The following is a 23,935-nucleotide window of genomic DNA, read 5'->3' on the forward strand; positions in this document are numbered from 1 at the left end:
GGGCTTTTGAAAGATGCTTAACTGGAGCAGCAACTTCCACTCCACCAGCTTGTCACTCAGGGGCCTTTGTTACTGGCATGCGTATTTGCTGAGTTGCTATCCCCTCACTGTTCTGTAGACTGATGCACACTGGGCTGGAGTGCCAAGTTTGGAGAAATGTGGGGAGGGGCTGAAGCATAGATTATTATGTCAGTCAACATTGACTTTCTACTCCCATTGAGAAGCTGGGAGTCTCTCCTTTCCATCCCCTGTTGTCAACCCAACAGCTTCTTCTGTTCTGGTTCTTTGCTCTTCTTCAGTGTCCTCAACACTACTGAGGACTTCTCTCTTACTGAACCACAGCACCTTTCACACAGACAGCAGCAGATAGGGGACTGTGGGGCAGGATTCTCTGTTTTATTACTCTGTTCCTCTAGTCTGCACCCCCCAAAACACAGGGCAGTATTGTTGCATCAGACTTCACCCAAAGTTTGGGATCTATCAACCAAGGACAAGAAGTCACATTTTCTTCCCTCTGGAGGAAGTGACATTATGGCTACCCCACCTCCTAAAGTTTATTCTTTGTTTTCAAGCATGATATTTTTTTCAGGTTTATTCCCTTAGACATCTACTATGTGAGTTTGTTCCCACCTTTCAGAAGACCCCACCTTAGGGGTTGATCTCTCCCAGGAGCTATCTCTTCCCTGTTCTCCATGCTGCAGCAAGCTTCCTTAACCCTATTCAGTCTACAAGCACCCCAGAGCGTGGGGGAGAAGCTCTAGCACCACCTTCTAAGATAGACTTTGACATTCCAAGTTAAAAGAAAAAAAGAGAGAGTAACTTCCTTCCTTGGCCTCAGCTACCCACTTAGGGTAGCATTTGAAGAACTTATTCTGTTGCTAAACAAAGTAGAAACATGACAGACTTCTCTAAATACCCCCACATCCCCCACTTTGTAAATGTAATCCTAAAAGACCCATTTGCTTATAAGAGGAAATAAAAAGATTCAAACATGCTGGCAGCTCATACAAGTCTGGTCCAGGAGACCAGAAATTGAAAGGTTGTTGAAAAGAGTATAAAAGCCTGAGGAAGTGGTGGTTTATTGAGTAATGGTTTATTGAGAGGAAGCTAAAAGTATGAAAAATAAAAACAGGTTTCCATGACTTCATGCTTCTGCATAGGGTGGGTTCTGCTGTTGAGCAAGAGCATTTTCCTTGGGACGTGAGGTGGGAACCCTCTGAGACAGTAAGAGTGGGATGGTTAAGGAGATGTTCAAAACTTTGGTCACCCATAAGGTTTATGCTCAGCCTACTTCACTGAGAGTCCCAAAAAGAAATGCTGAAGTTGAATGGGGCACAAGACTGGGTGCTACCTGAACCCTAGCAACTAGATCAGAAATATATGGAGAGTTATAGAGAAAATTTTATCTGTTACAGTTGTTTCATTTCAAGCAATGAAAACAACCCTGCCTAACTTAAGCAAATAGGAATTTACTAGGAAAGCGTTTCACTAATAAAAACAAATCGGGGAAATAACCCAAATGTCCATCTGCTCATGAATGCATAAATTAAATGCACCAGCTCCATACAGTAGGATATGATCAAGCCATAAATTGAATGAAGTACTGACACACGCTACAACACAGGCAAAGCTTGACTGCTTTATGCAAAGTGAAGGAAGCCATTTGCAGAAGACCACATTACATGATTTCATTCGTGGGAGATGTCCAGACTCGACACACCTATAGAAATGGAAGGTCCATCAGTGGTCGCCAAGGAAGGAAGAGTGACAGGAAGTGGAGTGAGTGACTGCTGATGGGTGCAGAGTTTCTTTGTGGGCTGATGAAAAGGTTGTAAAATTGATTGCAGCAGTTGCAAAGCTCTGTGAATACCCTATGATCCATTGAGCTGTACATCAAGTGGATAAATGGTATGACATGTGAGTTGTATTTTCAATAAATCTGTTTATATAATTACATTCAGAAAATCTTCAAAAAATAAAATCCTGATTGGATACATTCAAGGCTCTAGAAATTCGAAAGAGCCCTGTTATAAGAGTTCTCTCCATGGATTAAATGGCCCGTGGCTGTCTTTGTTCTTGTTTTCTGACTCTATAAAAGCCCCAGGAGAGCATCCTATAGACCTTACTTGGGGACTTTTTGTACAAACAAAGCTATACCAAATAGGAAAGAGGTAATTGGTCAAAAGGAAATCACGAAGCTGTTGCCAAAAAAAGAAAAATGGATGTTAGAAACCAACATCAGTGCACACTCTTTCCCAGTATGTCTAGAGCTTTAGTCTGTACATCACAAAAGATTCCTTGTATTGGAATTCTTTTGTTCTATCATCTGGGTCCAGACTTATCACAGCCTAAATATGCTTCCTCCCCAGTTTTCTCAAAAGTCTATGTTCTCCTATTTGTAGTGTTGTCTAAAAGCAATGTGAGCTGACTGGCCTGAACTCTCTAGCTGTCTGGCCTCACCCCCAATCAATTATTTTCACCATTACTTTTATAAGAATAGCATTCCCATGTCTCTGAGCATAAAAGGAGTAACTAGGTTCAGATAAATTCATCTTCATTTTTCTTCAGTTGTAAGTTTCATATCTATGTACAAAAAAAATTTACATGAAATGTACAATTTTTATGTAGTGGTACCTAGTACCATTTTTCTCATGTTTTACAATTTTTCTAGTCTAATGCATTGCTCCAATCCTTATTTACCTAGTATATTTAATAATCTTTGGACCTGAAATGCAAAAAAATATCCAAGGAAAAGAAGAGAGAAGGGAGAATTTGTGACTACATTTCCAAATATTCCTACTCTGCTCTTTTTCACAGGTTTTAACATGTTGAAAAACAGTGAAAGGTTGTTAAACAAGGCATTTTTACAGATTGTAAATGCCCCCCACCGCACACACCATAATCATATGTTGAAGTCCTAACCCCCAAAGTGATGGGTTTTGGAAATGCAGTCTTTGGCAGATAATTAGGGTTCCATGAGACCATGAGGGTAAGTCCTTGATAATGACATTAATGCCCTAATAAAAGACACCTAAGATCTCTCTCTCTCTCTCTCTCTCTCTCTCTCTCTCTCCACACAATGAAAGAAAAGTACATGTGATCACATAGCAGGATGGGGTCTAGAAAGAGGAGGCCTCAGAAACCTACCTTACTGGCATCTTAATCTTGGATTTCTGAGTCTCCAGAAGTGTTGAACTAAATTCCTGACATTTAAGCCACCCAGTGCATGGCATTTTGTTATGACAGTCTAAGAAAATAAATACAGACCCTGAATTGAACTTATGTTTATATATTCACATTGTTTTCTATAAGCTCTAATTCCCATTCCCTTGTAAATGTTAATTGACAATTATTTACAGATTTTTTTTATTCCAACACAATCCCATTCTTCATCAGATCTCCAGCACATCTCTGTATTTCTTCTTGGTTCTACATATTAATGTATTTAACTACTCACTTAATCTCTGTTTCTGCCAAATTATCAGCTCCATGAAGGCAGAGACTCTGTCCTTAACTCCATTGTGTTTTCAGAGCTTATTACAGTAATCACTGAGAAATATTTGTTGAATGTATTAATATGTGAATGAATCCCAATGCTAGAAAGTACTGATGAGTAACTTCTTGTGGTTAATTGTTTTAATAAATAATTCTGGCTTTTCTTTCCTTTTTTTTTTTAGCTGTACTAGGGTTTGAACTCAGGGCCTCATACTTGCTAAGCAGACTCTACTACTTGAGCCACTCTGCAAGCATGTTTTAATAATTTGGTTTTAAACTTTTGAAGAGCATAATATAATTTTAAAAGTCAGTCTTTAACTCAGGGTTACCCTTGTTGGAAATCTGGCTTGTCTAACCATGAGATCAGACTTGTTCATGGCTATCCACATTATAACCATCATATAACCAAAGCCAAAAGGCCTGAGAGAAGAAAATCATTAGATGTGTGATGTGTGTTTGTAAGAGGTGGCTGTCAAATCTCTTCCTCAAGAGCAGAACATGAGAGAGGGGCTTGGATTCTGGGTACTAGGAAGGTATTCCAAGGAAACAACAATGAAGGACAGGAAGATGAGAGAGAAAGAGAAAGGGGGTTGAATAAGACTGTATTGTCAAAGTCATTAGTCAACAACAGAGGCTTGATTAAGCTTCAGCCTCTGCAAAGTACACAAACTGTGTGCTAGAAGCTGGTCACTTACACAGCAGCCCTTTCTCCCATGGGCTGAAGACTACCCTGGGACTCTTTAGCCCCACATTCCCAAGCTGCCTTTGAGTGAAGACTTAGAGGATTCCCAGTGGTGTGGAGGAGGTGCTGAGTCACAAAGGGAAAGAACACAGTGCATTCTTGCAATGGGCCAGGGGTCGGCATAAGTCCACACTAGCAGGGAACTGCCCCACCAAGACTATGCTTGAAGGCAGAGGTGGTATAGCACAAGTGCCTGCTATCATGGCAAGCATTTTTATTGTATTTTATTGGCAGTACTGGGGTTTGAATTCAGAGCTTCATGGTTGCTAGGCATGTGCTCTACCAGTTAAGCCATACCTCCAATCCTCTTTGCTCCAGTTATTTTGGAGATAGTCTTGCTTTTTGCCTAGGTCACCCTAGACCACAATCCTCCTATTTTAGGCTTCCACCATCAGTGGAATGGCAGGCATATGATACAGTGCCCAGCTTTTTATATTGAGATGTGCTCTTGCAAACTTTTGTTGGCCTGGATCTGTGATGTTCATGCTTACTGCCTCCTGCATAGCTTGGAATGACAAATGCACAACTCTGTACCCAGCTATTGGCTGAGATGGAGTCTCACTGACTTCATCCAGGCTGGCCTCAAACCACAATACTCTTAATCTCAGCCTCACAAGTTGCTAGAATTACAGGCATGAGTCACTGGTGCCCATTACTGTTTTTTTTTGTTTTTGTTTTTGTTTTTTTTCAGTAATGTACTTCCTTTTCTCTTTACCTTAGATGCAAGTTGACTATATGCTTGTTCTCTATTCCATGAGCTCACTTAGTGTGGCTATTTGGAAACCAGATAAGAAGATTCCCCAAAAGAGTAGTAAAACCACTGATCACACTCAAAGCCTTCAAAGCAGAGCTCCCAAAGCACAGTCTACTCCATGTGCCTACAGGTTTCTTTAATGTTGGTGTGCCACAAGTTTCTCTTATTCATTTTCTGATTCTGAGCCTGGGTCTGTGTATAATATTTGTGAGCTAGTGGTGAGTTGGGTTTGAAGAACAACCAATTCAGCTTAAGTATGCCTGGGGAAATTAAGCAGTCATCCTTTGATATTGGAGTTGCAGCTACTGTTGCTCCTGCTGAAGGTGGGCTAATGATGCTAATGTAGGAAATCATGATAAGATGACTCTGGTTGCTGTGTCTCTCATTACAGTTTAGTTTTGAACCTTGGAAGGTTTAGTTAGGGTGGATAAGGATTTATGCCAGACTTATTTTCTGCCCTTTATATAAGATTCTCTCATTTTACTCTGCTCCCTGAGGACCAGCACTGTATTATAAATCTGTCACTCATTCCCTGCTTGGTACATGAGTTGCTTTTAATGATTAACTAATTAATTACTTAATGACATTTTGTTTTCTCCTTGTTTGCATCCTCTCCATTCTTCAAGCATCAAGAAAGCATTAAGCTATGCTTATTAACCCAGGGTGTGCCATTAGTAACTGGATTAGTTTGCTAGGGTCACCAAGACAAAATACCACACACTGGGTGGCTTAAACAACAGAATTCATTTTTTCACAGTTCTGGAGGCTGAAAGTTCAAGCTGCCAATAAGAGTTGGTGTCTGGTGAATCCTCTCCTCCTAGATTATGGACAGCTGTCTTCTCACTATCCAAACCTGGTCGTTCGTGTGTGTGTGTGTGTGTGTGTGTGTGTGTGTGTGTGTGTGTGTGTAGAGAGAGAGAGAGGTGGGGGAGGGAGCGAGCACTCATTAGCTCATTTAACCTTAATTAATTCATTAAAGGTTCTTTCCCCAAATACAGTTACCTTAGGGGTTAGGGCTTCGTCTCATGGATTTGGGTGTGTGGGAACCTAATTCAGTCCATAAGAGTTACCATATGTAACAGTCTGTTTACAATCTATTTAATCCTGTTGTGAGCAATGAACTCGCCTTTAGGAACCCAAGTCATACATGATGAAGCAGGAGTTATGGAAACTTTGACTTCCCCTGAGATAAGGATTCATGTGCAACTGACTTATAGCAAATATCAAGATTGGTAAGGGAATGGGAGAAACAGCAAGAAAGATAGCAGAGATGGAGAAGGAAAGAAGATATGAAAATCCAGGCAAAACTCTGTGGACTGATCTACCACATGCTCTACAGTGTTAATTACACCTCACAGCTGTGCTGGCCTGAGGTCTGGACCTTCATACTACTGAAACTTTTTATCATTGGCAAAGGATCTGCCTGAGGGATATTGATTTCTAAGCATTTCTGGTTCTCTCTACCACAGAAAATCCGTCAAATGGCAAGTATGTACATTAGAGGCAAAAACATACTTACCCAATACAGCAAAAGCATTTGGGGGACCTGGGAAATTCAGGTAAAACACCAAGGCTGTCTGCTGCAGAACTCTAGAAGAATGTGTAAGGATGGAGAAGAGGGTTGGCACAGAAGCCAGTGTCTGAGAAGCTCTCAGTCATGTCATTGCCTTGACTCTCAGACTGAAGCAAGACACTAGTCACTTTTTCCTAAAAAGACAGAAAGCACTAGTATTTAGCAGTGGAAAGCCACACGTGTCATGAATGGAAATTTCAAAAAAGAATGGCTTTTTAGACATCTGTTTTAAAAACTAGGGAAACTGAAATCTAATATGTCCAAGTTGAGTCCTTGATCTATAACTTACTAATTGTGTGACACCATCACTCAAGTTGAATAACTCAGTCCAGCTAATCCTAAATGTCATCTGTAAGATGGGAACATCACATTAATACTGCATGAATGAAATTACCCTGCACTTAGTAGCACTTAAGAAATAAACACTAAAAAGAAAAAATGAACTAAACACTAGTTTCTCCTTCTACACCTGTCTTCTTTCTGAGCAGTCACACACTTACCCCTGGAAAAATCTAGATGTAATTCTGCATCCTTATGTCTCTTTTTTTGGTATAAAGTTTTTATCACTTTTTGAAGGGTGGGTTTTAATGGTATAGAATGGTGGTTTTTTCTTCCATGTTTAATGACTCTTTATTGAGAAAAGAGAAGAGGCATCCTCAATTGTGATTTGTAACATACTAGGGGATGGACCCCAATTGCACTATGACCATATAGCATAGTATCCCAGATAAACAGGAGGCAGCTGAGGTCTTTAATGTGTTGACATGATGAATGCATTCAGGCATTCTTTCCATATTTATCCAGAACCTGCTTAGTGATAAATACTGATGTGCCAGGTCCCCAATAAAAGAAAGAAAGACAAAGATGGGGAACCTGCCCTACAGGTATTTTTTCTCCTTAGTGGCTTTTGGAAAGGGTGCAGAAATAGAAGATTGGTGAGAACCATAGCTTGCACTAAACTGCAGTAAACAACTATTGCCATCCTGTGATCCCTGGGGTTCCTTTGAAAGGAAAGGAAGAATGATAGGGGAAAATCCAATTTGCAAGAAGAGAACATAACAGTTCTCTATTGTTCCTGCTTTCACCCTTCACTTTATTTCTCCACACATTCCTGGTGGTTCTGGACTTACTCTAGGAGTGAATGAAGAAGTAGGCTAGCGTCAAAGAATTTATATTCTTTATTTAGATCAAACTAGCCTTGGGGCTGTCTTACTATAACACTTGCCTCTCTGTGGATTTGGAAATCATAGTTTCTCTAAGTATCCATTTGCATTGTGTATAGAATCAGGATGAATTTAGAACAAGTGCCTGCAATATAGTAACAGCCAGCCATCTAGTAGATGGAGGATATTTTGTTATTCCCTCTTCCAGTACTATCACCGCTAATGTTGCCACCACTGCAATCACAAGTCTGCTCCAATATCCAAGAGTTAATCATTGGGGGGTTGGATTTGTCCCTTCCTGCTCCAGACACTCTCAACCCATGCTCTGCTTACAACTTCATTGAGAGATGAGAGAGGAGGTGGAGGTAAAATGGCATGGGACCAAGAGAAATGGCTGATCTAGAGGAAAAGGAGGAAGTTTTGGTGAAGTAGAGAGGAAAGGACAGCAATAGAAAAAGAGAAGAGAGAAAGAGGAGGAAATGAAGAAGAAAAAGAAGTTGAGTCCCTGAACACTGTCTTCCCATAAAGCTTTATCCTCTTCTTATGAATAGGGGAAATTCTGCCCTCCATAAATCCAGCCTTAAACCAATCCCAGTTCTTCTTCCATTAGGAACCCAAACTTAAGGCACTGAGTGGAACACGCCAAAGGCTTCCTTTCCTGAAATAGCCAACTTAATCAAAACAAATTCAGCAAACAAAATTTCAAACTACCCAAAGGGGAAAGTTTGAAAATAAATGACTGTAGAGTCAGAAGTGTGAGGGTATTTTCAATTCAAAGAGGGATTGCGCATTCTAAAAGATGGGACATTGAGAACATGGACACAGTTGGGCTCTTTAGCATCAGGGAGGTGTAAATTTACTTATGCAGGCCATAGGTGGAGCGGGCAACCTTCATCACAGTGAAATGCTCATCAGCAGACATCCTAGAGCCCCACGTTCAGTGAGAATCTGATGAGAGATGGTGTTTAAGAGTCACTTCTGATTTGAGTATCCATGATCAGTAAAAGAAAGATTGAAAGTACCCTTCATTTTACCTGTCTACTGAGAATGCCCACGTGTTCTCAGTGTTGGCAGCACACATGGGAGGGAAGGAGGAAGAAAAGAGTCATGATTTGAGATTTAAGCCCCAAATGTACTCTGACCCATAATGAGTCTCATAATATTAGACATTTTCATCTGCATTTAGCTAATACAAATTCACATCCTGCACGCTTTCACACTAATTTTGTCTGGTGGTCCACAAGCTGTGTCAGGTGTCATGATGAAGAGCATTGACCCAGCATTGGGGAACCACTGTGTAGAACTTCCAAGGGAGCCTGCTGTGAGTAATGAGCAGCTCTGCAGACATCTCACCTTTGATAATGAGAGAATGCTGAAGATCCTTTATTCCTAACAAGTGCAGTGCTCTGAGCAACTCCTCAGAGGTAGAACATGGACAAACCATAGACAGAGAAAAACTGAATGCTGCCTCTCTTCTTGTGGAGCTCCTCGTTCCTATCACCCCTGTCCTGGATGTATAGAACCTTCTTCATATCCATAGACCTGGTACCATGGTATGGGGTTGCTCACCAGCCTTTTGGCATTTGGTGCTTGGAATACTACTATTTCTTTGTATTGCTATCCCTATTTTGTAACTAAAGAAAAAGAGCCTCAGATTCAAGGTCACTGGGCTGCCAACAACAAATCTTCCCAGAGTCACCACGAACCTGATCTACTTGGATCTGTCCAACAGTTTCCTGAGTTTTTTAATCCTTTCCTTTCTTGCTGTTCTCCTCTTACTCCAAAAATTCTACCTGTCCCTTATTTCACTCCATCAGAGGCCCTAATTTTGAGAACAAGCAGAAAAAACACTGTGATGTGAAGAACTGTTCTCTGGGTCTAGTCCCAACTCAGGCTTCACTAGCTGTATGACCTTAAACAAAGTATGTAACGTCTCCAAGCCTTGGGTCCCTGCCTGAAAATGAGGCTAATTAATAGTGGTACCTCCCTTAGAGGGCTGTAGTGAGAATTAAATAAGAAAACACATGTGAAATATTTAACTTAGTGGCACACAGTAAAGGCTCAATACTGTTTGGTAGTATAATCTATGCTAACAGATTCTGGTGATAAAAGTTTGTCTTTGGACAGCATTCTCCTATGACAAAGCTCTAGCTACCTGTGAGAGTGATGGAAGGGAATCTCGACACATGAGGTTGCAAGGTCCCAGGAATGTAGAAGGGTGGTGTGGGCCATGCAGCTGAACTGGGCTGGTTTGGGCTGGCCTTACACATCCAGTCTAATGATGTCTTACCCATTTTCTGCAGTTTCCCTTTGTCCAAACCACTGCTCATCAGCACTGTGTCCAGTGTTCAGGCAAAGAAGAAGAGTGAGATGGAGCTAATTTCTGCCCATTTTGGCACTTTTAACAGCAAAAAGGCCAAGAAATAGATAAAAGTTGAGTCGTAGTTGAAGAGTCAACAATTACACTGAGGTCAGCAGGCTACCTCTTTTCCCCCAATCTTGGATGTCTGACTGGAGGTTGCATTTGACAGTTTTGACACATAGTTGACCAGCCTGAGAAGCCTTGCCTTCAGGACACCCCTGGGATTTCAAGAGTTTCTTTTCTCTTGCAGTTGCCTGAACCCTCAAACAAAGGCTGAACATCTTGGCATAAAACATATGGCTTACAATTTACACACCTGGATTCTGGCTTCAGCTCTACCCTTCATTATGTCTACCTCCATATCCCCATCTCAATAACACGCAGTATTATTGCTCTTCGTGAAAATAGCAGTAGTCCTAATATTTCCAGTATTCTTCGAGTTTAGCAGTGTCTACTGCATAGCTTAAGGTTCAATAAATATTTACAGAATAAATGCTGAGTATATACAATTATGCTACTCACTTCTCTCGTCAGAGCTGGATATAGATATTTTCTATTTTTTACGGGATTTGAGGCAACTTATCATAAATAACAGGCATGAAATAAAGTCATAGAAAAATCAAGATTAAGAAAGAGAGAAGAAAATTAGGTTTTTGTCTGTTTCTCTGTTATTGTACCTTATTCAAACAGCCACAAGGAATTCCTCCCCAGATTATTCAGCACACATGAAATCCCTTTAGATGGATTATGCAGAAGCCCCCAATGAGATGAGTGGCCCCCACAGCCACTCACTGGGGTTGGGAGGGACATGCATGAATTCAGATGCTCTGGATCCACACAATATAAAAATAACAACAATAAAATTTGAGTCACTGAAGGAGAAGCTGCTAGCTAAAGTCCTAGATCTGGATAGAACTGTTTCTCAAACAGGCAACCCCACATAGCTATACTGAGGAAAGATTGCAAAGAGATCGTTTTTGTTTCAATGATGATTTATAATTCTTCCGAGAAATATCAGGAGGTCAGAAAGCAGTAAACAGAGTGATTGAGAATCAGTAAGTAAGATTCAGACAGGATTCTGAGCTTCCTGGAAGCCATGTCAAAAAGAATAAGTGGTGAGATACAGATAGATAGATAGATAGATAGATAGATAGATAGATAGATAGATAGATAGTTACTAGAAAGAGAAGCTTGCCAATTCCACGGAAGAGGCCATGATTTTCTCAGTGTCAAATTCTAAAATAAGTTTATTGTGCAACAAAGAGAATTTCCATAGAAGACAGTAACAGCTCTCTAGAAAAAGCAGTTGTAGAGAGGTGGTTTTAATATGACTTTTTAAAAATGTCATTTGGTGAAGCTGGATGTAACATAACACTAAAGCAAAACTCAGTAATAATATTTAGGAGAGGATCTGCCTTTGTCTGAATCCTTTTGGGTTGCTATAACAAAGTACCACAGATTGTATGACTTATAAGCAATAGAAATTTGTTATAGTTCTGGAAGCTGAAGTCAAGATCATGGTGCCAACATGGTTGGGTTCCGGTGCCAGCCCTCTTCCAGGTTGCAGACGGCTGCCTTCTTCTTGCATTCTCATGTGGTAGAAGGAGGCAAGGGAGTATGTGGTCCTTTGTACAAGGGTTCTAATCCCACTAATGAGGGCTCCACCCTCAGGACCTAATTTTCCCTTACAAAGGTTCCACCTTCTAATACCACCACATTGGAGGTGAAGATTTTAACACATGAATCTTGGTGAGAGAGAAACAAACGTGCAGCCCACAGTAGCACAGAACTAATTGCTCCTGAAAAAAGAGGCACAGTTGCATGAAGACCATCACTATACTCACACATGCATCCTAGCAAAATAACTCATGTTAATTAAGATTAATGTACTTTAGCAATGTAAGTATCCTTGAATTAGTCAAATATATCAAGTGCTAATTACACAATAGCTTTTTGTGTATGCTTTTGCTCTAGGACATGGGACATTTATTCTTTATAAAATCCAATCACATTCAACAAGCAATGATTGATTTGGTACTATGTGTCAGGCACTGTGCTAAGTACTGGTGACAAAGAGAGATAAGAGATACTGTCCTTGGCCACAAAAAACTCACAAGCTTGGGGAGGTGATTACAATAAACAGACAAGGAGGGCTGCAATGGTGAGCACTCCTCCTGGGAGACAGAGAGAGGCCTCCACAAGTTGACAAAAGACTGGAGCATGCTTTTTAAAGGGAGATGGCATGTGGCTGAGTCTAGAAGATGCACAGAAGTTGTTCAAACCAAGAAAAATTCAGTGGGGAAGAGCATAGGTCAAAGCAGTGTGCATGGATGGAGCTGTCTCTTGACTGTAATGGTGGTCATCACATGAATCTACTTAGGTTCCACACCACACACACACACACACACACACACACACACACACACACACACACACGACCTTCACAGACAAAGGCTTGGGGCCTTAGGATCTATAGTCACATGCTGCATAATGTTTCAGTCAACAACAACTACATAAACAAGGGTTGTCCTATAAGATTATACGGTGACATACATTTCTAATGTCACCTAATGGTGACAGTGTGGTCGTGTACAAATGTAGCACAACACATTACTCACACGTTTTTGGTGATGCTGGTGTAAATAAATCTACTGTGTTGCCAGTCATATAAAAATATGTCACATACAATCACATACAATAATACACAGCTATGTTATTGTTTATCATAATTTTGGAATGTACTCCTACTTATAAAAAGGTTTACTATAAAAGAGTATGTTGCATTACACAGCAACTTCATACATCTTGTGTTCACATCAAGAGATAACATGTGATTGACTTAGACCATCTAGGTGTGTATTAAGCATAACACAGAATCTCCTAAAAACACATTTCTCAGAACTCATTGCCATTGTTAGGTAACACTGGACTGGACAGAAACACGGAGCTCTCTGTCCTTGCTGCCATTGTTCTGCCCCTATTCAAACATGTTTGCACTAATTTCTGTTGCTCTAACCTTTGGAACATAATATTCCTAATGCAGTTCCCCAACACGCCTTCCCAAAAAGGCTGCTGTCAGCAAAATACTCTTAGACAAATACTGTTTGAAAAGAAATTGCTGCAGACAGGTAAAGATGAAATTTGTACATGGCAGAGGCAAGGGAGTAGAGATGGTTTCCTGCTATGTCCAGCCCAGGATGTCAATTATTATTTTCCCTCTATTGGATGTTTCTGACCAGCCACCTGATCCAGCTTTATCTGGTACCCCTCCCATGGTGTGGATTGCAGGAAATTTTCCATCTTTATTTTTGTGATCTTGTGCAAGTCCCTTAAATTCTGAGCCACAGATTCCTGCCTGAAAATCAGAGTCCTACTCAAAGAAGATGGTACAGTCCCATTATTCAACTTTTGTCTATCTAAAAATCTTTATTCTGTGGTCTGGCTAAACTTTCTGAGTCCCATCTGAACCTGTCTTCTCATAGAACAGGTGCCATTTTGTTTCTTCCAAAGGAAAGAAAGTTGCTTCTTCTCAGTAACAATAAACTATGTGTAGCATCCATGAAGCAGCATGAAGCAAGTAATACAATCTAAGCACAAGAAATGGTGTTGAGGTTACATTCAGAATAGACACAGCATTCAAGGAAGGGAGGGAGGGAGGGAAGGAGGGAGGGAGTAGAGTCTCCAAATTAAAGACCACATTCCCAGAAATTTAAGGCTGGACTAATGCACCCAATGTGAGCTTATTGTCCGGTTCCCAGAATACTCTGGGGAAAGTGGTATAATCTGTGGGAATAATGCACAGTTGAATATTTTAACTTACCTGCTGCTGACCTCTGAGAAGTTACCCCATAGCTTCCCAGAATGGGCTGAATCAAAGCTGGGAATGAAGCCGCCTTCCTTGGGTTAACACAAATTCCTTAATGCCAGATTCGTTAACAGCTCACCACACTCCAGCCTCTGCAGGTTTTCTTTTCTTTTTCTCCAGTTAAACTTTTTCACGGAGGAGGCAGGCATCACCTAGTTCTCCATATATTTTCCCCCTGCTGATTTAAAGAGTCCTCCTTTGTCCTGTATGGTGGGTCTATGGGAGAACTGCTTAGTTAAAGCCTTATCGTGAGCTCCACCACCATCTCCTCAATGAATTTTTCTTTTTTCATTCTCTTTCATTCTAAACCAGTGGCTGGCATAGTCTGTTAGTGATGGAAATGCCCCCATCTGTGTGTGAAGGGGCATGACATGAAGATGGAGGACTGGTAAGCCAATAGATGGCTTATCAAACCTAAATTCAGCAGTGTGCAGGGCCTGAGAACAGTGGCCTGGGCAGTGCGGTGGTGGAGTATCTCCTGCTACCTGTGCATTGGCTTTCTAATGCTGCTTTGGATTGGCTGATGGGGCAATGCGTTCACAGACTCAGGACTTGGTGTGGGAGGGCTCACAATGGGAATATCACTGCCTCGTTTATAGTCCCCCTGGGAACAGAGTGGGGGAAAAGGAGGAGACAGTGGAGAGCACATTTAGGGGGCACCTTAGCACTGAGAACTCTGCCTGCATTATTTTATTTTGTTCTTACCAGTAGTCTCTGAGGTGACCTTAATTGTCCTAATAAAAAGATAAGGAAAAGAAAACTCTTAGACTTAAGTTGTCTCAAGCTAGGACTATGTGTATGTGCCTCCATCAAGGTTTACTGAACACAAAGTACACCAACAGTTTTCTGATGATACTCAGACTGTGATTTCAGTGTCTACTTGAAGCTTACGGGAGACACTGCAAATTTTTTTTAAAAGATTCCCTCTTTTAGGGAATTTACAGTCTCTTTAGAAAGAGAGAAAGAAAATAGAAAGACTTAGCTCACGCTCACTATCCTCAAGCCTCTGTCTCTTGGGTTCTGGGATTACAGGCATGTACCACCATGCCCAGCCTTCACATGTAGCTTTAGAACACTTCAGATGTGGCTAGTCCAAACTGACTTATGTCGTAAGCATAAAATACACATGTGATTTTGAAGACCTTATTACAAGCATCAAAAGGGTGGAAAATATTCCATTTTTCATTCTTATACTGATTACAGATTGAAATCTTAAAATTTTGGGTATATAGAATTAAGTAATATGTATTCATAAATAAAAATTTACCTGTTTTTATGTACCTACAGAAAAATTAAAGTTATATACATGGCTTGCACTATATTTCTGTTGGAAATTTTTTAGTTAAACACTTGTTTTTTCCTATTTATAGGACAAATGTTTATTGAATAACTGCTGTATCTCAGAATGTAGCAGATATTCCTCATTTCCTAGAATTTACAGACAATCTTTCCTATGATCTCACATGGAGATAGTGTTTTCCCATGCATTACAAAATAACCAAAGGGGAAAGAAGATGCGATGATGCCAGAGAAGTTCAGAAAAGGGAGACCAGGGACAGAAGCCTCCTGATGGCTGTCTGACTTCTGCTGTCCCTTTTTCTGTGTGTAATGCAGGGGATAGGGTCCTTGATTAGGACAGGATCTCACTATGCAGCCTGGGCTGGCCTCAAACTCATGATCTTCCTGCTCCTGAGTGCTGGGATTACAGATATGTGGCATCACTCGTGGCAATCTCAATGGTTTTCCTTTTAATATAGGATTTTTTCTCCCTGAGCATCATTCAAAATTATACCACTTAAAGGAAATCACTGTTCACAGTTTAGTATCTTTCATTCCAGTGTTTCGTTCCATAAATACATATCCTTTTCCCTGCTGTGAAAATGGAGGCAGGCAAAGTTCGTGCCTGGTGTCTTGCTTGTAGCACTAGCTTTCAGGTGGGTAGGCTAAGCACCCTGGAGGTCTGAGATTCTAACCAGAAAGCTACAATTTAAACAAACTTACAGAGCCAACATCTTCCCCTCCCTTCCTTCCCCTCCCACTCATCTCCTCTTCCTCTTTTTCCTTCTTCTCCTTTCTTCCACTTCTCCCTCTCTTCCTCCCCTTCTCCTCCTCTTTCTCTGCCCATTCTCCTCCTTTTCTCCTCTTTCTGTTCTCCTCCCCTGCTCTTCCTCCTCTTCCTACTTCTCCTCCTACTTTTTCTCCTCCTCCATTTTCTTTGCTATCTTTAGCCTGGATCCAGGTCCTTGGAAACACTCCGCAGCTTTCTCTGAAATGTAAAGCACAGACGGGGAGCCATGTTCCTTTCCTTCCAGCCTGTCCTCTCCTGTCTCAATTCACCTGTTCATAATTTTGGAAAAGGCTCAGGGATACTGAAAGTGGTCCCCAAACTGGGTAAGACCCACATAGAGACATCAGAAACAATGAAAGGTAGATGCCAAAAGGTTATTTTTTCAGGCTAGCCTTAGGACAGTCTTAGCCACAAAGCGTATACTGGGTGAAAGGTAGAGTCCCAGGAGTTCTCATTGCTGGGAATCAATGAGAGTCAGTCTCATTGTCTTACTGAATCTTCTGTTAAGCATAATGAAAACGTACTAAACTAGAATTTATGGAATTTTAATACCGCTTCTTTATCTTCCTCCTATTCCACCAATGTGTTTTTCCTCCATTTTGCCCAGATCAGAAAAAAGTACAGTTATCCACTTAATATTTTTCTGCCCCTTTTCTTCCTATTTAAAATTATTTTAAATGTCTGTTTTTAATTTGCATGTATTAAAGTTGCCTTTGTGTGGAAACATTGCTGGACAACAATTAAAAAATAAGAAGTGAGCTCTCAAACCGTACAACAGTGTAGTAATAAGAAAGGCAATTGTGCTGAGTAGAAGAAGCCACGCTCAGAAGGCTGCATACTTAGGATTCCATTAATATGATGTTTTGGAAGAGGTCAAACTATAGGGACAGAGAGCAGATCCTTGGTTGCTATGGATAAAGGATCAGGATACACTATGATGTATTTATCTACTTACCCACAAAGAATATTTATGTTATAAGATTTTGTTTAGACCTAAGTTTTCATTTCTCTTGTGTAAATGCCCAGCAATGGGATTCCTAGGTCATATGGTATGTTTATGTTTAATTTAATAAACTAAACAAATAATTTACTTTGGCTTGTGTAAACCAATAAACCAAACTATTTTCCAGAGTGGCTGTCACCCATTCCATGTTTAAGGTCAAACCTAGAAATCACTATCATCGCTCTTTCCGTATCTCCCACATTCAGCCTCTCCGCAAGTCTTTATGATTCTGTCTTCAAACTATAGCATTAAATGGTCTCTTCCCTCCAATGTATCGCTTCCATCTTGAAGTGAGTCACTGTTATCTCTTGCCTATGCTCCTGTAAAATCTGTCTGGTCATCTCCCACATCCTCTCTGACCCTGCCCCTACAGCCCTTTCCACAGAGCATCCAAATTGACCCCTTTCAGACACTCGTCTGAACCCCATTTCAAGCCCACCATCAGTGTCCCATTGCACTGGGCAATCTAGCTTGTGGCTACATCTGTTTTTCCATTCCTCTCTACACTTTCTCTGCTGCAGTCAACAAGCCTCCTTTAAGTTCTAGAATGAATTGAGCTCTCCCAGATCTCTCAGAGCCCATGGATACCTTGTCTCCTCTGAGACAATCACTGATTTGGGGTCCAGCCATTCAACAGCCCCTAGTTTAAATGCTACCTTCTCAAAAGGTCTTGGCACTTACCAAAATTGGTTATTTTTATAAGCATTTGTCCACTCACTTGTTATTTGCTGCTGCCCAACTAAAATGGGAGCACCGTTGGAATGTGGGACCCATCTGGACAATCACTAGTACTGAGATGGTCCCTCACACATGGTAAGTGAATCTTAAAAATATTCAAAATGATGCAAAAATGAGAACCTCTACTGCTTACTTTAAAAAACTAAAGGGGATATTGTGATTTCTCTTCAGACTGTATAAAAACAAAAAACTAAAGGAAGATCTTGGAGATTTTATAGGGCTACAGTACTTTTCTCATAGGTTAGGATCACATGATCAGGACATGTCAGACACCTGCAGCAGGACCTGGCACACACTGAACACAATATAAGGTAAACTTTAAAAATAATGATGAAAAGCCAGGTGTTGTGGCAAGCACCTGTCATACCAGCTACTTGGGGGCTGAAGCAGGAAGGTCCCTTGAACTCAGAAGCTCAAGACTAGCCTGGGCAATACAGTGAGACACCTGTGTCAAAAATAACAATACTAAAGCTAAGTGCTTATGCCTGTAGTTCTAGATACTTGGGAGGCAGTTTGAGGCCAGCTCAGGCAAAAAGTTAGTAAGACCCCTTCTCAGCAAAAATAGTTTCACACGGTAGCATATACTTGTCATCCCAGCTACTCAGGAAGCAGAAGGAGAGGGATCATGACCCATGCCAACCTGGGCAAAAACACAAGACCCTGTCTTAAAAATAAAGCAAAATGGGTTAGAAGTCAGGATCAAGTGATAGAACACCTGCCTAGCGAACACAAGGCCCTGAGTTCAAACCCTAGTACCACCAAGGAGAAAAAAATATTAATGATGTTAATTATAGTGATGGGGGAAGCAGATTCATGAGAAAGAGAAGAGTTTTCAGCCTTCTTTGGAGAAGACATGTGCCATTCAAATAGCAAGTACTGACTATGTCTGTGTGGATGGAATTGCGTGCACAGACATAAAAACCACGTGCAAATGCATTTCTCGTACGAAGAGAGTACAGGCCCTTCATGGTATTCTCCAAGAGAGACCAGGAGTGCTGGTTCTCATCCGCTGAAGGTCTGTCTCTGTGGCATCCTCAACCCACTCAGAAATCGTGGCGTATGAGGGCAGTCTGCATCCCACTTCAGAAGGGTACTCCTTGAGGCAGAGCACTGCTATAGGTGCTGTCTGGCTCTACAGTGAATGTGCCTCCTACAAATCCTTCTAGACGTCAAAAATCTCTTAGGATGTCTCTTTGGATTCAAAGCAATAAACATCATTTTAAGATATTCTCCAAATCATGTCTGTACTAAAATTAGCTCATTTTCTTCTAGGGAGCCTGAAGGATTGCAATTTGACAGCAAACGCATAGAAGTTCCTATTGTCTTAAGGCACCTTGACTGCCACTCTTCACCCCTCTAAGTATCTCAGTCTCTTCCAGCCTCCTACTCTTACAATTTAAATTGTCAGGACCAGGGAAGCCCTTTGTAAATTAACACTCATCGTTTTCCTTTTACCATGGTATTCTTTACCAGATGAGTCATGAGGATGCCTTTGTGAGTGCAGGAGGCGTTTACTAAATGCAAGTTTTTAACAGTTCAGAGAGGGAAAGATAGGCTACAGGGAGGAAGGAAGACGCACAAATGGTACTGGGGAGCTCTCCAGATTCGCTTCGAATTTCTCTTCTGCACTCAGGTGCCCCGTGGATGGAGCCTTTTTGCTTACCGAGACTGTGACTACCCAGAGGAGTCCCTCTTAGTTCTTAACTCACCCAAAGGCACTGAAGGAGCCGGCAGAGGCTGGCTCCATGAGCAGCCTCCTTCATAAACAGCAGGAACAGGAGTGCTGGACCGAGCAGAGCTAAGTTTCAGCTTGGATTGTGCCACTAACTTATACGGGACTTTCCTTGTCTCTGGCTCCCGGCATGCACATCCATAAAATGATGAGCTTGGATAAGACAGTTGTTTTTCAAACATTTTATTTTATAGCTGCAGTGCCCTGGCCTTCAATGAGATTGTTCTCTGAAGGTAATGAACAAAGTAAATGACCTTGAGGCTGTACAGCTGGAGGAGGGAGGGGCCTGGAGCACATGGCCTTCCTGTGGCTGTGCCACACCCCTCAGCACATGGTGAACAGCAGCAGGAGTCCTTGACTCTCTAACGACTTTTTTATCACTATGTATTGTGGTTTCATAAGAACCTGCTAAGCAGGGAGGTGTCCTCCAGAGATTGTAGAAAGTTGTGCACAAATGCAAATCATAAGACCCACAATCCTACTGTGTGACCTGGATCTTCAACTGGGTGGTGTATTTTCAATCTTTGTAGCAGGGTTCTCAGCTCCTGTTTCTGTTACTTCTCTTCGTCGAAGCTTCTAGCTCTCTGCCTCTGCTGATCCCGTCCAGTTCTCTGCAATGGCATATGTTCACTTGATATTGGGAAATTCTGAAAAGGAGTCAGGGCCCCTTGTCAGTTCCAGCTCTCTGAAGAGTCTATCTGCCTAATTGAATATTCATGATGACCAACTGAATATTTATGATGTTCGAAAAGCTCCATAGGGCTCTGTCTTATCCCCTCCTTACTTGCACTGTTTCTAATGCATGCAGCCTTCCTTGCCGCTGCGAACTGTCCCTTCCCTCAGTCTTCCCCACCTTGTGCTGTCCCTGTCACTCATCTATCTACCCTGCATTCTTCTTCCTTTGCTGTCCATCCTAGTCCATCAGTCCTCAGTCTTCCTGAGGATCCTTTTTAGAATTGGACCCCACCCACACAGACTACAGATACAAAGCAAGTTAAAGCCTCCCTTTAAAGTAGAAGTTTTCCATGAACTTTGTGGGGTTAATTTATGCACAGGGAAATGCCATTGGCTTTCCTGAAGATAGACAAGATGCAAGTGCCTATTGCATTTGTCAGGCAAATACAACATCATCAAATAAACTAGCATTTATTAACCATTTAGCATGTGTTAAGGATTATCATAAACACTTTGTGTGTCATATCCTTCTCAGGTCAGATCAGTGAGTATCTACCTCCAGGGTGATAGCAGAACTTTCTCAGCCTTTAGTTCTCTCATCACATTTTTCTTTCCTGCCTGTTGTGTTGTTATGTGGATGGAATGATGAAAAGAAATCAGTTTGCAAAGCTAGTCACAGGCACTGACAGTAGCAATCCTCCTTTCTCCCTATTCTTTTCTCTTCACTCCTCTGGATTTATGTCAGGGAACATAGAAAGCTAAATACCATGAGGAGTGAGTGCTGAGCCCTGTTGAGCCAGACACCAAAGGGGAAGCAGTTATTTCTGCAGCCACCCTTCATAGTGTAGCATACCATGTGCTAATGAGGATGGATGAGGCTGGCCAGTGAAAAGGATCTCCTCTCACAGAGGACATGGTACTGTGAATGCAGTCATGATAGTGAGAATGAAGACTCTCTGCAAACTCACAGGCTGGACCATACCTCTGGTTTAGTGCATAAAACCACCTTTATGTCTTTGGACTGACTGGGCATCCACTTGGAGAATCTAGCCCACCCCTCTCTTCTGAGGAGCAAGATGGCAACACACTGCTCCTAGATTTAGATAGCCTCCATGTGAATCTGCTATGTACCCTAGGTATGGCTTTCCATAGGTCACTTCACATCTCTGAGTCCCAATGTCCCACTTGACAAAGGAACATAATCCTACCCTGTCCCTGTCATTGTGTAGTTGCTAGAAGTAGACAGAGTCGTGGTGTTAAAGAGGTTGTAAATACAAGACTAATTTCAAATGTTTCATCCTACCATGAAGATCTCCCTCACCCTCCTACACTGAATTAATCTTATATTCCTCCAGATTGCCTCCTGAGTATTAACAGCATTGCACACAGACTTCCCTGGATAATAAGGAGTTACCCACATGCAGCTGTTGACCTGCTGGACCATCATCTCTCTGTGGGCAGGTTGGCAGGGTATGGATCTTGTTCATCTCTGTAGTCACCACTGTGTGCAGCACAGTGCCTGGCCCATAACAGATGTCCAACAAGTGTTTAAGAGATGAAACAATCACTTCCTCTTTCTGCCAAGCACCAGCTTCCTGTCACCTTTTATGTGCTGGTCAGTTATCTACAGTTGGGAGAGGAAGGTTTTGTTAAGGTCCTAGTCCAGCAAGCTAGTGACATAAAGTCAGAAACAATGGGAAGTGTAGGGGTTGGTATGTGAAACACAGCCCAGCTTTTTCCCTCCATCATTTTCTGTGTTCTGCCAGAACACAGAGCATATCCCAGGAACTGGATGGAGTCTTTGAAGCAATTGCTTCTTGTCTCTGAAATTGCTTCCCTGTCTTCTTGGCAAGTCCCTGAAGTGGCTGGAGAGAGGCTCAGCTGTTTAATAACCAGTCCGCTGATAGGAGTGATTGCTCATCAAACCCCACAACCCAAATGCATTCAAGAGGGATCATCAACAGCCTCGGTCGCATAGGTCTCAGACAAATGGCTGCTGAGTGGATTGGCCAACATTAAGCAACAAACATGATTAAAGGCCAGAAAATAGGACCTGCGAGGAAAGGATGAAGCCATCTATTTGATTTATTGTGGAGGCAAACAAATAACAATGTGCAAGTCTGTGGAAATTTTCTACAAGGATAGCAGTGCCCCACTCAATGAGGCTGGAACAGGAAGAGAAGGGCATGAACTGTTGCACGAGGGACTTTGCCCAGACATAAGAAGAAGAACTTTTCTGCTGCTGGGCAACTGCTCAGCTAGGCCCCAGAAGCAGCTTTGTAAAAATCATAGAGTTGAGTCTAACAAAGAAACCCAACTATTGGTGTACCTGGAAGCTGAGAAAGAGAATCACGAGCTTTTATAATTCCCCATTCTGAGTATATCCAGATTTCCCAAATAATCCACCAGACAGGGTCAGTGAGGAAGAGGGGACAGAGTGACCTCAGAGGTGGAAACTTTGACAAGGCAAAGCCCGTGTCACTCAGTGTGGGTCCACACACTATCTACAAAGTGAAAATTCCCTGAATGTCTCTTAATCAACTCAAGATGACTAGAATGCCCTAATTAATGGACTGTGACCTATATAACAAGTGTGCTTGCAACATAGAAGGATTTTTTAGAAAATTTTTATTGATTAATTCATAAATGGTTATCTCATAATTTAATTTATGAATGATTACCAAATAGTTTCTGTGTTCACCAGGAGCTATTAGTATATCCAAAGGGAATGCAACAAATCTGTTAAAAAATTGAATCTGTTAAAAATAACAATATTTATAATAAATATACAAATCATTTAAATAGCAAATGCTCTTGTTTTAAAATGTACCTAAGATTTGTTTTAGCTGATATGTTAAGGCACACAGATACAGAAGTGACCATCATTAAGAAAGACATTTGTATATTCATAGGTCCCTAGAAATACACAGGCACACTTGGCCATACAGGTTCACTCCAGGAAGCACCAGAGTGAGGCAGGAGGCAGAGGGAGCAAGGTGGAAACAGAGGTAAAGAGCTTTTATTGTGGTTTCCATGTGAAAGATAAACAAGGCAAATAAGTTTAGGATTGGCTAGTGTAACTAACTTCAGCAGGCTATGGAACTTAGGTATTGTCCCTAGTTGTCTGATACTTGGCTCTGGAGTTACTGAGGCAGGTAGAGCATAGTCTAAAACTCCAAACCCAAAAGAGGAAGAGGGACAGTAAATGGGGGTAATCTCTGAGTTGGGTGCTTTGCATGTTCCCAAGAAAGTCGTTCACTGTCTCCAGGAATTCCCTAACCCTGGGAAGGGCAGTTCCTTCCCACAGCAAAACACCAGATATGAGAGCATCAAGAAGACAGAGAGACTAGGGTGTAACTCATTGGTAGAGCTCTTACCTAGCATGTGTGAGGCCCTGGGTTCAATCCCCAGCACCGAAAAACAAAAAACAAAAAAAGAACACAGACAATAAGAAATTATAGTTAATACAACTATATATCCAGGTACAAATGGGTACAGTTTGCGTTGTATTGACATTGGTGGAAAATTGGATATTAGCGAAACTTAGAGAGATGCAAAACATTTCAGGCAAGCCATACAAATGGGGGGAGGGAATCAGTCGGATAAGAGTAAGAAAAGGCAAGTTAGAGAAATGGGGACAAGTGACAGATAGTAGTAATTGAAGCTCCTCTCCCCCTTCTCTTTCCTCCTTCCCTCTGCCCTCTGGGACTGGGGCATAAGTAGGGCAAAGTCATTGTGCATCTGTGACTCATGAAGTATTCCTGG

The 23,935-nt window shown here is 41.6% G+C and overlaps 1 protein-coding gene and 1 long non-coding RNA gene across 4 annotated transcripts in view; one reads left to right on the plus strand and one right to left on the minus strand.

The window, feature by feature from the left end:
• Nucleotides 1–23,935, plus strand: part of Shisa6 (shisa family member 6) — a 297,355-nt gene that overhangs the window by 179,856 nt on the left and 93,564 nt on the right. The gene's annotated exons all lie outside the window — the stretch shown is intronic.
• The window catches only part of LOC141413824 (uncharacterized), a 152,158-nt gene that overhangs the window by 4,039 nt on the left and 124,184 nt on the right, over nt 1–23,935 (minus strand). The window lies entirely within an intron of this gene.

Source organism: Castor canadensis, chromosome 11 (genome assembly GCF_047511655.1).
Source record: "Castor canadensis chromosome 11, mCasCan1.hap1v2, whole genome shotgun sequence".
NCBI lineage: Eukaryota > Metazoa > Chordata > Mammalia > Rodentia > Castoridae > Castor > Castor canadensis.